This window comes from Papaver somniferum, chromosome 3 (assembly GCF_003573695.1).
Source record: "Papaver somniferum cultivar HN1 chromosome 3, ASM357369v1, whole genome shotgun sequence".
In the NCBI taxonomy this organism is placed as follows: Eukaryota; Viridiplantae; Streptophyta; class Magnoliopsida; order Ranunculales; family Papaveraceae; genus Papaver; species Papaver somniferum.
The window spans coordinates 161119630-161133550 of NC_039360.1; positions in this window are offsets into that span (position 1 = coordinate 161119630).

Genomic DNA, 13921 nt, shown 5'->3' on the forward strand with positions numbered 1-13921 from the left:
AATCTTTCATGTGACCAGGATAGCACGGTGGATGCGGCCCCAGATGCATCAAAAATATAAACATAAATTCAAACAGTCTTATATGTTTTGTAGGGGCAAAGTATCGCATAGGTTATCAAGTGTGCGAGATTAATATAAGGCTGTGCGGTAATGTCGCAAGATGGATCCGAAATAAAAGGAAATATGAGCTGTCATTCACTATGTAATATCCTATATAAAGAAAAAGGAAGGAGAGAGAAAGCGATATTATGGTTATTAGTATAATCTCTTTCTTCTTCCTCCATAAAAACGGGAGCTCCAAATATTCATTAATAGAGACCCAATGTAATCCATATGTAATTCAATAATCATAGTGAAACCTAACCCCGTGGATGTAGATCAAATTGATCGAACCACGTAAATCTTGTGTCCCATTTTATGTTTCCGTTATCTTTTATCTTTATTTTCATATCAAATAAGTTTATACCTAGAAATCATAATCATAATAGTTAATGGGTTGTGTTGTAGGATTTCCCACAACTACATTTTGGCGCTAGAAACACTACCTTCTTCTTGTTGGTATGAAGGAGAATCAAAGAAATTAACTACTGATAATGAGAGATTCTACTAGATATAAGGGTTTCAAAGGCAATAAAGTAAGTTTTGTTGAAATAGAGGCGATTCACGAAGAAAAACATAGTGCGGAGTTTAGATCGGTGAAGACAAAGAGATATAGCCGCTCAAGTGAAAAAACAGAAGCTGAAAACTACCAACTCCATCCAAAATTAGCATCAGAAGGACAAATCCTCTTCTTTATCTCTCTAATTTTACTCTTACTATTTAGATCTGATGATTTACAACAAAATCTTGGAAAAAAAATTTCATATCTATTGAAATTTGTTTTCAAGAAAAATTCATATTTCTTTTGAATTCTTAAATTAAAACAAGTTTTGCTTACAGATTTGAAACAAGCAAATCGCGTTTTCTAAACCTATTTTAACCAATTCTTAAAACATTAGTTCTTGCAATTTCGACTTGATTTACAAGAAGAACACCAAGAAACAAATCTAATTGCTATTGTGATTTTACAATTTAGTTTGCAGCAAAATGACCGCATCAATCAAATAATTCTCAACTGATACGAAGAGCATTCTCGACAAATCCAAGGGAGATATATTCGCAGAAGAGAAAGGAGTTGGCAGGTCGAAAACGGAGATGAAAACTCATTAATTGTAAAAAAATTCAGTTAATTTAGAGGATTCAGCACTATGCGAAACTCATGGCTCTCTGATTTAGAGAAGTTAGTCTAAAAATTGTGTCTGTTTAACCCGTTTGATTTGTTATATTACAGTAAACAAAGTAAAAGAAGAACTTGGTTAATCTGCGAGAGAATGCGAAGAAATAGGATATAAGATGATGTTACATTGCGTGAAGAAGAAAAGAGATATTGCAAATTTATGGACATCAACAACTTAGGTGAAAATGAATTCTCATGCGAAGACAAGCTTCATATACGTAAACAGCCAACAAGAAGTATAAAATGGAGTCTCTGCGAAGGCATCATCAGCAAATGACTAGTTAGAACCCGACCTTCGTGCGATAGAATAAAGTATCACATAAGGCTAGAGGCAAACGGAAGTACGAGACAACAGCATCAGGCGAACAGCTTCGCAGGAGAAAAGATATACAAATAACTCAGAGATATCAAAGGAAAGCAGAGACACGGAGATGTCACTACAAGAAAAACCGGATTAAGCGACCAGGCACTTTAAGTTGCAAAAGCCTATATTGAGTCGCTCTAACCCTTATAGCGATTTAATGTGGCACTCGCTCTAGAGTTGGTAAAGGTGGGATTTCTATAAGTCTAGAGCAGTTAGGAAATTGCTTTAGTAATCAACCAACTATCATGTAGCGTCTCTTCCATTAATTGCTCCACATCTAGACCGACCACCCTAGAGCAAGTAAGACACCAATCACTTAATGGCTAGACCAAGTCCCTGTGAGCAATTAAATACCTTGTCGGTATATACATCGAACAACTTGGGCTGAAGTGGGTTGTTTAAGTTTTCAAGCTACCAAATTTATTCAGATTGCTTCATCACTAGACCTGCCAACCAAGGAGCAATTAAGTATCTTCTTGATAGATACATGGAACGACTTGGCCTGAAGTGGGTCGCTTAATTTTTTAGGCAATCAAATTTCTGTATCCGAAAATGTAATTACAATATACAAATTAATACTGGACGTAATTACTAATTAAGATTCTATAATTATAAATAATCCACCTCTTAATTATAAAAACCTTCATTACATGTGGTATGTACTTCAATATTCCCACCCATGCAAAATACATTAACTTGTTACAAAAAGAAACCATCAAGTTAACGTACTGGTTTGCAATCCATCCCAAAAAAGACAAAAAAAAAACATGTCCAAAGAACAAAAAGCATACAAGTCCAAACAAAAAAATTGGACCTATATGTTTACCAAAATAACTGCACATTCAACATTCATAGGTAAGAAAAAGAGCCGATGGAAAGCACTGGACCTGTAAGTTCACCAAAAAAAACTGCACATTCAGCATTCAGACTAATCATCCTCTCTAGAGGATTCATTCTCCTGATGATCATAAGCACATCCATCCTGCAAATCATCATCATCCCCAGCATAATCATTATCATCTTCTTGCAAATCATCCCAAGTAAATCCATTATCTTCAGGTCCACGTTCATCTTGGGACTCATCTTCTATATCATCTGGCACAGGTTGACAACCAAGGGTCGTCAAAGCCTCATTCAAGTACTCCCTGATATTACGCTCCCTCCTTTGAATCTTTGAGATTTCTTTGTCTTGCTTAGCAACTTTCTTCTTTTCAGAGTCCAGCTGTTCTTGGAAATCAGCCAACTGTGCTTCATTTTTCTCATATAAACTGAAGCGGGCAGCAACTTTCGACTTACGAGCACCCTTAGCCCCAATACGGCGTGGATCAACAACCATTGCATATATTTCCTCGGGAGTGTAATTGACTTCCCCTCGACGAACCTGCTCACTAATCAGGTTCATTTCTGCCTGTATACCCATTGTAAAAACAAGCAACTAAGTCAAAATTCAAGTTTATGTAGCTACTATGAAGAAAAGACAAAACAACACAACAGTTATAGAACTATCCTTGTCTTTTAAGCAGAACTTTCATTCAAAATGCAGTAACTATAGTTAAAAAGCAAAAGATAGATTGATCAAATACTATCCTAAAACTACACTTAAACAAGTATGGTTCTATAAGTTCTTATGTATGATCAAAGAACCCAAAATCTGCAACAAAAAAATAGTTCATAACAAATCATATTTTGACAGCGTAAAAGCATGCAGACAATTAAAATATCAACAAACAAAGTATTAATGGATCTTAAACATGGAAAACTATGCGCGATCATCATATTTTATATCATAGTATCATACCAACAGTAAGAAATGCATAGTCAAAAATATAAACAAATTTGAACAACACATTGATATTATACCAACAGAAACAAATAACACATGTTGCGTATCTCGACCTTGTAGCTTGGGATGTTTAGTTCACATTTACACCAACAGTAAGTTGCAAGCATTATTAAATCTATTACTAGTGAGGAAATTTTTACCTGTCAATCTGCACACAGTTTACCAAGCTTACTAGCTTTGTGAGTTTCCATGAACATACTGAGTGGATCAATCGGGAGATTTTTGCGCGCCTAATTAAATTGAACTTGTAAGCTTACCACAATTAATTTAAAATTTATTAAGACATGAAGAACAGGGATAAGACATCAATGAACAATTTAAGGCTTACCCTATCATACGCTTTTCTGGCGAAACTCTGTGTACCATTGGTATGGTTCAGAGCTAGTGCCTGTCGCGCAGCCCTTGCTTTTTCGGACGCAGCCTACCATTAAATATGAAAAATAAAAATGATAAGCACTACCGAATTCACCAATAATATAGATTTTTTTTGTTTCTTATGATAAAGAAACCATAATCGGTTTTATGAGCTCATAGCTGGACACCACTCCATGTTAAATAGTCAAATCATCAAAGTACATTGCAAAGGGTAAGACCAGAAAAATTATATACCTTAAATTTTACATCAGTGTTAAAGAAGTCACACATATGAGCCCAATCATCAACATTGCGGATTCTTGGGGATGGATTTCGCAGGGCTTCCTCATGACTATCAAACGATCTGTAGTGCGATGCTAACTCAGATCGATATCTAACATAAGCCAGTCTCATCTGTGTTCTTATAGCCTCCTCAGCATTTTCATCATCAGGTACTAAGATATAGTAATCCTAGGAGAAAACTAATTTGTTAAACAATGACCAATGTTTAAAAAACTCAACGAAACTACAAAAAAAATAGAAAAGGTGAATTAAGTATTACCCTGACAAGTTTAGATACTCTTGATATCTTTTCTTCAGGCATGTTTCTAAACAAACGGACAGTCAAAGGGAAGTTGTCACCTTGGCGCACCCACATTCCTATCGCGAGAATACACTCAAGGCTGAATGTACACACCAAGCTCTTTTCAAAAACTTCTACTTTCAGTTTATCCAAATCAGTATATCTAATAGCAACTTTAGGAAGAGTGGTGATACCCCTAGTAGTCTCTGTGTAAGAAAGGACAGCAACCAACAAAATAAGTTATTAAGATAACCATGTTAACTATCAACTATGGCAGAAATAGATAATAACAGGTAAAAGACTTCACTTATAGCCGGTGGATTGGCAGAGTTAGATGCCAAAGGAGAATTCGAAGCCTCACGCGAAAAACCTCGACGGCTTAACTCTGGTGATATATCTTCATTATCATCTAACTGATTTTGTTGTCGACGAGACAATCGAGGACTTCTACGAGGTGTTGAATCATGTTCATCACGAGCCAACAAAGTATGCCATAGAGGGCTCCTACGAGGTGCTGAATCACGTTCATTACGAGCCAACTGAGTTTTTCGTCGAGGAGACGCCCGTGGAAAGTTGCGCTGCACAGATGTCGGATGACAAGCTGAAGTAGATCGTTGCCTACTGCAATATCCAAATTCAACACGCTGTGGAAGAGATAACTGCCTAGAAGTAGAAAGTTTCCTGTGGTCATCTTCAACGTCATTATGTGGTGGAACAGATGATTGCTGCTTTTCTGCATCGTCCAACAATAATGATCGCTTTGCTTGAATCAAACTTTGGGGCCTTTGACGACTGGCTGCTTCTAATACTGTATCCATCACGGACTGTCTTCTGTTTAACGACCTTTCAGGAGTTGTTAGTGCTGCAGCAGGTCTCTTTCTGGACTTTGATACATTTAAAGATGTACCACCTATCTCTTCAGTAAACAATACACGAAACAATTAGATATGAGACAATGAACAAAATAAGGGAGAAACTATGAGAAGGGGAAGGAATATCATTACCGTTTAAAGATCGCATATTAACTGGTGCCCCTTCTCTTGTCGAAGGAGAAGAAGAGTACTGCGGAGTGGTCATGGGATCCCCGCGGGGAAGTTGTTTTACACGACCACCTCTACTTCTAGCCATTTCTGAAAAAAATTTATCAGGAAAACAAAATCAATCACTGAACAAGATAAACAGCACAAGGTTACCAACACCCAAAACCACAACAAGGCTATAATGAACTTCACCAAAAAAAATACATAAAAATATGACTATTTACAACTACTAAATTACATCAAAACAAGAAAATAATGATTAGCAGAAAATATTAAGTAAACATACATCAAATCTCTTTACCCTAAACAAAGTTTAAAGGGTTTTTCTTAATCTTAGAAAAAAAGATCTATTAAAAAAAAACATCTGAGAAAAAAGAGATCTTTAAAAAGGAAGACTGTTAAAGGACAAACTTATAGAGAAACCAAAAAAAATTACATCTGGCATGGAAGATTCCATCGCAACCACTTTAAAAAAGAAAGAATTTTACGGGATAAAGTTACAGAGAAACAAATTTTTTTTACAGGGCATGAAAGATTGCATCCCAACCAAAAACGATTTTAAAAGAGAATCAAACAAAGCTTAAAGTGGTGAAAAAACAAAATCAAAAGAGAGAGAAAAAAATTAATTTTAATGAATCCCCATATTGAACCCTAGAAACTGCATCTAAAAACTTAAAATAAAAAACACAATCAAATCCCTAAGCTACTTTAATCAAAAATTAAAGTAGCAAAAAGACAACATGGAAGACAAATAGAAAGCTTAAACAATTGATGAATCTTAAAATTAAACCTTAAAAACTGGATCTAAATCTTAAATAAAAGACTTGCATGCTCTCAAAGAAAACCCTAAGATTAAAATCAAAGTAATACCCTAAGATTAAAATCAAAGTAATAGATAATTTACCCAAGATTATAGTGTACGATTAAGGATTTTCAGAAATCCCTAAAGATCTTCCTAAACCGCCGCTAGTGGACTTGAAAGAGAGTGAAAGAGAGAGAGTGTACTCGGAAGAATGAAGAATTAAAACCCTAGACTTTAGTATCATAAAGGCCCTGCGGGTGGAAACATAATTTACATCACAGTTTTTATTTTTCACATGGGGCGGAAACAATGTTAAGTATTGTTTATTTCATTTTAAGAACAAGGAAACGAGTGAGTTGTTGGCTGAAAAAATTCCAGTTACACGAACCAAATGTTATTTGGTCAGTGAGTGAGATGATGGAGGGAAAGTTTCCCGCTAGACGAAACTTAACAAATTTCGAACCAAATATTATTTGGTCTGTGAGTGAGATGATGGAGGGAAAGTTTGCCGCTCCCTAAATTACCAAAATTCGAACCTATTATATACGGTAGGCATTAGAGATGTGGTTGATCCACCGATTGTGGTCAAGTGGACTCCGTCAAACCGTGTTACTACTCAACATATAAGATGGATTAAATTGTTCTTATCTAAATGTGTAATCATACTTAATTAAGAAAGGACACGTACTGTCCTAGGTGTCAAGTAAATGAACAATAGTTTCCATACTTTAGAAACTATATATATGAATCGATAGTCTTGTAACCATTAAGGACGTGAAAAAATGAAATAAAATTTCCACTTTTGTTCCCTTAATTTCCTTGTGTACTTCTACTGATTTTGTATAGTTCCCTGTGTACTTTCAATAGTTGTTTCTTCAAGTACTTGAGCTATGCACGAATCAATACACACATAAAAGAACCAACTTAATTTGGTTCTGTGAGTAAGATGGGGCAATTTTCCGCCCTGCAAATTTATTATGATTTGAACAAAATACATTTTTCCATGTGAGTCACATTTTGAAGGAGAATTTAGAACATTACAATAATACATTTTGTAAACAATTCCCTATTGTCAAAATGTGTGCATAAATTGGTTAAATGTGCAAAAATGCGTGTCGGCAAAAAAGTGGGCACAAATCTGATTTTACAATGTGAAATATTTATTTCACTCATTTCTGATAAGAGTGATATGGTCATTTCTAAAATCTGTAAGAACAACCACAGTCATCGACTATAACTAAAAATTTGGTCGAAAACCCAGACGCTACAGAGAGGAGTATCAATCAAATACCAGAGTATAACCAAAAACCAAACTATATTTGGTCGATAGTTTGGTTTTGGTCGGGCGTAATTTAAGACTACGCCCGACATCAGGCGCAAATATTAGTTGCGTTTCGAGCGAGGCGTAATTTTAATTTGCGCTTGGTAGTCAGGCGCAAATAATAGCTTCGTATGTTTCAAACGTAACTTTAATCTACACCCGATAGGACGTAGTTTACATTTGCGCCTGATATCGGGCGGTATGTTTCAATTGCATCTCAACCAGGAGGTATGTTTCAATTGCGCCTCAAGTTACGCCTCTCCATCGGGCGGTTTTATATATTATGCCCCACACCAAACGCAATTTTAGGCTCCGCCCGACATCAGGCGTAAATTAAAGTTACGTCCCACCCCACCCAAGCGCATTTTATACCTATGCCCCATATCAGACGAACTCTTATACCTCGCTCCACCAAATTTACTCCAGCAGCGTAACTTCTCACCACGGACTAAAAGCATTCTTTTAGTTTTCATCTGGAATTTAGTCTTTATTAATATCTTTATAATAAAAATAAAACGAAAATTTCAAAACAAATTAATTTACAAATATATTAAGTGATTTTTTTATTTTTTTATTAGTTAACAGTATTATTAGAATAAACTAGTTGAAAGCCTAACAAGCTAAGCTCCAACAGCGCACTACGTACTACATTAATTGAACAAGTTGTCGTGTTAGCCTACAAGCGAGTCTCATGGCCAGGAGCGGACTACTATAGGTCTGAAACTTCGTAAGAACGATGAATCACACCACTTACCGGTAAGATTCCATGGGAATATTCTCAGAAACCTTAAACATACACCAATTCGTCAACTTCGAGAAAGAAACTGGCTCCGAGATCGAAACTTAACCATATTTATCTAACACTTCTAGATCAAATATGATTATCAGTCAATCATGAAAGATAATCAGATGAATCTAATTGTGTCTCCAACTTTGCATTAAGCCATGGTTTGCAAACTTTCCATTCCTTAGATCAAAATTTTTTTAGTTCATGAGTATGAGAATCATACAATACCGGAGACAAACTCAGGTGCGAAATTTAATTCAGTTGCATTCAATTCAGGTGCAAAATCTTTTTATTTTTCAAACTGGGATGTTCAAATCTAACAAATTTCATCTTCAGTTCATCCGAGTGAAAAACTATATTCCAACTCTAATAATCTTTGAACCTGGGATGTTTAACTCTGATAAATCTCTACCATCGAAAAGTGATGCATGTGACAAGGCATCCATCGAAAAGAAGTTTTCTCTCACCGGGATCTGTTATTTTACTAACCTCAATTTTTGATGTTAAATCCGTAGTTTTTTCGAAAAAAGAAGCAACAAGATCAAATTCTTCAATCCATGCAAAAGCAAACCAGTTTTGTAGAAGAACGAAGCAGCTTTAAAGGGAAAATATTTGCGCCTGATGTCGGACGTAGTCTTAAATTACGCCCGACCAAAACCAAACTATCGATCAAATATGGTCTGGTTTTTGGATATAGTCTGGTATTTTGGGGGAAACACAATCCATATGAGCTTATCTGTAGCCATTAGATCAAAGTTTAGACAATACCATTGGTTTAAAAAGTGCATACGGATTGAGAAATTTAGTTAAACCAAACACAACTTCAAACCGTTAGATTGGCCATGATTTGATTTCCTTAAATTTGGTTCGTTGGATTAGAAATAATTACCATAAAACCATTGTAACACACAATCTCTATGCGTTTTTTCCTCCTCTTTTGATTTCTTCGACTTTCTTCTAACTGTCGAGAGGAAAAAGAAAAACCCTTGGATCTCCTCTTCTATCCTCTGTTAGATTGTTTCTCCAGCACAAACACTTTTAATCTTAAGATCCATCTTCTTATTTTCACAATCTCAAGATTCAAGTGAAGATATCGATCTCCACGAAGACGAGATTTAGGGCAGCAAGATTGAAATGAAGAAGTTCTATTCCTGATTAGTTCGTATTTAGCTGTAGTAGAACAAAATTTTGTACGGTAAGAACCCTAATTTTGTTTGGTTTTACCTTAATTTTGCATTTGACACTTCAAACTTATAGATTCAAGCTTAGACATTCTGTAAAAAATAACCCTAGATTTGTTTCTCGTCGGTGATATTTAAGTGTTTCAATTTGATCTGTTTCCAAGTTAAATTCTATTGCTTTCTTCATATTTCTTGTTTCATTTGCAATTTATTTAGCTATATTTTCATACATTCGTAAGGGCATTGTTAATTGTGTTTATTCGTAGTTCAATATTATCCATGTAGTTTTTGTAACTTACATCAGTATCGGCATTTCAACTTAATTATGCGTGTTTAGTACAGATATTATAGCATCGATGGATAAGAGTTGGATTAAAATGCATAGGAATGAGGAGGCGTTCCGCAAGGGAGTCAAAAGCTTCCTAGACTTGGCGTTTGAGCGTATACAACCTGGGATGGAGTCAATTCGTTGTCCTTGTGTTTACTGCAATAACAATTGCTATTTTTCTCGAGATGAAGTGCATCTACATATATTGCGTCATGGGTTCACGAAAGGATATACTAATTGGATATACCATGGGGAGGCAGAGGGAAGGGAACCTTTGGGTACTGCTAGAATAATTGAAGATGACTTGCCGGAAAACGACGATTGGGATGAGTTGCTAGGTGTTATTGGAGAATCTTCAAACTCCGATCCTGCTAATTTTTACCGGTTGTTGGAGGAGTCCGAGCAACCCCTTTATCCTGATTGTAAGAATTATTCAAGGTTATCCTTTACTGTGCACTTACTTCGTATTAAGACCCGTGGTGGATTGGCTAACAAATGGTTCGACGAGCTGTTGAGTCTTCTGATCAAGGCATTTCCAATTGCCCTAATACCGAAGAACTGTTATGAGGCTCTAAAATCCATAAGGGACTTGGGTCTTACCTATCAGAAGATCGATGCTTGCCCAAATGATTGCATATTGTTTCGGAAAGACTATTCTCTATTGGATAAGTGCCCGGTCTGTCATGCTTGTAGATGGAAAAATGATGGGTCATTGGGAGGCAATGAATTAGATATTAGTGCAAAAAGAAAACCTAAGAAGAAAGTTGCTGAAAAGATAGTACGATATTTTTCTTTAAAGGCAAGAATTCAGAGGTGGTTTATGTGTCCTAAGACCGCTCCTCACATGATATGGCATAAAGAACGTATTGATGATGGACTTTTGAGGCACCCGGCAGATTATCAGAACTGGAAGAGCTTTGATGAGATGCACCCCACATTTGCAGCCGAGCCTCGTAATCTGAGACTTACATTAGCTACCGATGGGATGAATCCTTTTGGAAATATGACGAATCCTCATAGCACATGGCCAGTTGTTCTAATCAACAACAACATACCACCATGGATGTGTACGAAAGATTCTAATTTCATTTTGTCTATGATAATTTCAGGACCCAAATCACCAGGAAATGATATTGATGTGTATCTGCAATTATTAATAGAGGAATTGAAGGATTTATGGGAGCGCGGTATTCGAATTTTTGATGCTTCAAAGAAAGAGTTCTTTCTATGTCGTGCAGCACTATTAGGTACTATTAGCGATTTCCCTGCCCTAGCCATGCTTTCTGGATGGAGTACCAAGGGAAAATATGCATGTCCATGCTGCAATAATGACCCATGTTCACTTCGATTAAGCAATGGAGGTAACAACTGAACTATTACTTTTTTTGGATTACTTTCCTTTTATGCCCAACTCTTATCATTTTGTCCAAATGTTATTTGTAGGTAAGTGGTGTTACATGTCCCACCGCCGCTTTTTGCCAATGGATCATAAATGGCGCGATCACAAGGCAGCCTTCAATGGAGAAAAGGAGAAACGACCACCACCAAAGATATTAAATGGGGCCGAAATACTTGAGCAGTTGGATCATCTAGAGCAAGTTGAGTTTGGTAAGAACGCCAATCAACAAAGTCTAGTAGAAAAGATACCCTTTGATCACAATTGGAAGAAAATTAGCATTTTCCAGTTGGAATTACCCTACGTGAGCACGATTTTATTGTTCCACAGTCTAGATGTGATGCATATCGAAAAGAATGTTTGTGATATCGTGATGGGGACTATATTGAAGGTCAATGGGAAGACAAAAGACAACATAAAAGCTCGATTGGACCTACAGGGGATGGGTATACGGAAGGACTTATGGGCGACGAGAACAGGGGATAAGTATAGGGTGCCAAACGCTTCATATGTGATGTTGAACAAGGAGAAGGATTCATTTTGTAAACTTTTGAAGGAAATTGAGGTTCCTGACGGGTACGCATCAAACATTTCTCGATGTGTGAACCTTAAAGAGCGGAGGCTTATTGGTCTAAAGAGTCACGATTGCCATGTTCTATTGGAACATTTGTTACCTATAGCAATTCGTGGAAATTTGCCAGATGATGTGTGTGAAGCAGTGACTGAGTTATGTATGTTTTTCAAAGTTCTGTGTGCTACTGTCCTTAATATGGCTGACTTAGACAAACTGCAAGACAGTATTGCAATCACATTGTGCAAGTTAGAAAGGATATTCCCACCATCTTTTTTTGTTGTGATGATGCACTTGCCCATTCATCTAGTAGAACAAGCAAAGGTTGGTGGTCCGGTGCAGTATCGTTGGATGTATCCAGTTGAGAGGTACGAATATATATATCAATGTCATTTTACTTGGAAATTTTACCTTTTCTGTGATCTGATGGTATTGGTAAAGATTTTTTATTACGGTTAATGTATATATATACACACTATTAAGATACTTTGGAATTTATTAATGTATGCTATTTGGAATATACTATCGAACATGTAAATAGCTTGTGAATGGTTGTTACTTTAGTCAGGATCATATACAATTTGTCTAAGTGATATCACAGATTTTAGCTATGGATGAATTTCCAAATGAGGCTTTATATATGTCATAGTTACCCTGATATCAAAGATTGATTGATTTTCACTTGTTCATTTTGGTTACTGTCAATTTAGTTGAACTTTGTTTATCCCATGTATCAGGTACTTGCGGAAGTTAAAGTGTTATGTGCGTAATAAAGCTCATCCCGAGGGCTCGATGGAGAAAGGTCAAATAATAGAAGAATCCCTCGTATTAATTGAGCGCCATATGACTAGTGTAGTTACGAAGTTTAATCAACTTGGTAGAAACGAGGATAACACTCGATTTGAATCAACAGATAATAAGTTTTTTGTTTTCAGACAATCCGGTGAATTTCAAGGTAAGAAACGTGTGGCCTCGTTTTCAGAGGAAGAGTTCCAACAAATGAAAATGGCCGTTCTCAAGAATTGTGATGACGTGCACCAATATGAGGAGTACGTGTTCTCTACTTGCTATTTCTCCTTATGTACAGTGAATAATGCTAGAATGTGACATTGTTTTCGTGCACATGTAATTTGAATGATTTTCTTATGGCAATATACAGTGAACACAAAGATATGCTTGAAGGAACTAGCCACGCACATAGAAAACACACCCAAGAATTTCCTAGCTGGTTTGAACGTAAAGTTAGTCTCAATTCCAGACTATTAACATGCATGTTTTGTTCGCCGCAAAAGATTCTTATGATTTTTGACTTCGGTGGGATTTTTTCTATAACAAACAGATTTACCAACAGCACAAAGACACCGGTCAGGTGAGTGAAGAACTATTATCATTGGCCGGAGGTCCTTGTCGTGAAGCTCTGTCTTTCAACATTTACACGGTCAACGGGTACCGCTTTCAGACAAAACTTTGGGAGCAGGGAAGAACGACACAAAACGCTGGAGTATGTGTAACTATCGAGAAGGATTATTTTGGAGTGCTAACTGATATTATAGAGTTGAGGTATGTGGGTGGATTCCGTGTTGTTCTTTTCAAATGTGATTGGAGGGATGTAGATAATGATAGGGGATGCAGGAAAGATAGACATGGAGTTGTTACTGCTGTTAATAAAACCGTAAGTTGTTGGAAGGATGACCCTTATGTGTTACCATCTCAAGTATCCCAAGTTATGTATGTGAATGAAGGAGAGGAGTCCCAATGGCAGACGGTGATAAAACTAAAACCTCGGAACTGTTATGATATGCCGGTGCGTGATATTAATCCGGAGTTGAGTCCTAGTGAAGCAGCACAGGATTTGTACTCGGCTTTTTCTATGGAAGATGTACAACGTGAACTGCATCAGGATGATGATGACAATTTTGTTTGGGGTAGGTGTGATGTTCCGGAAGAAACCGTCACTTATGTTGCGCCAGAACAAGGTCGAGGGAAAGCTGTCGATGAAGATGATGCTGATATAGAAAGTGTTTATACTACTAGCGATGACGATGATTTGCTCGAATTTGAAGATTCTGACAACG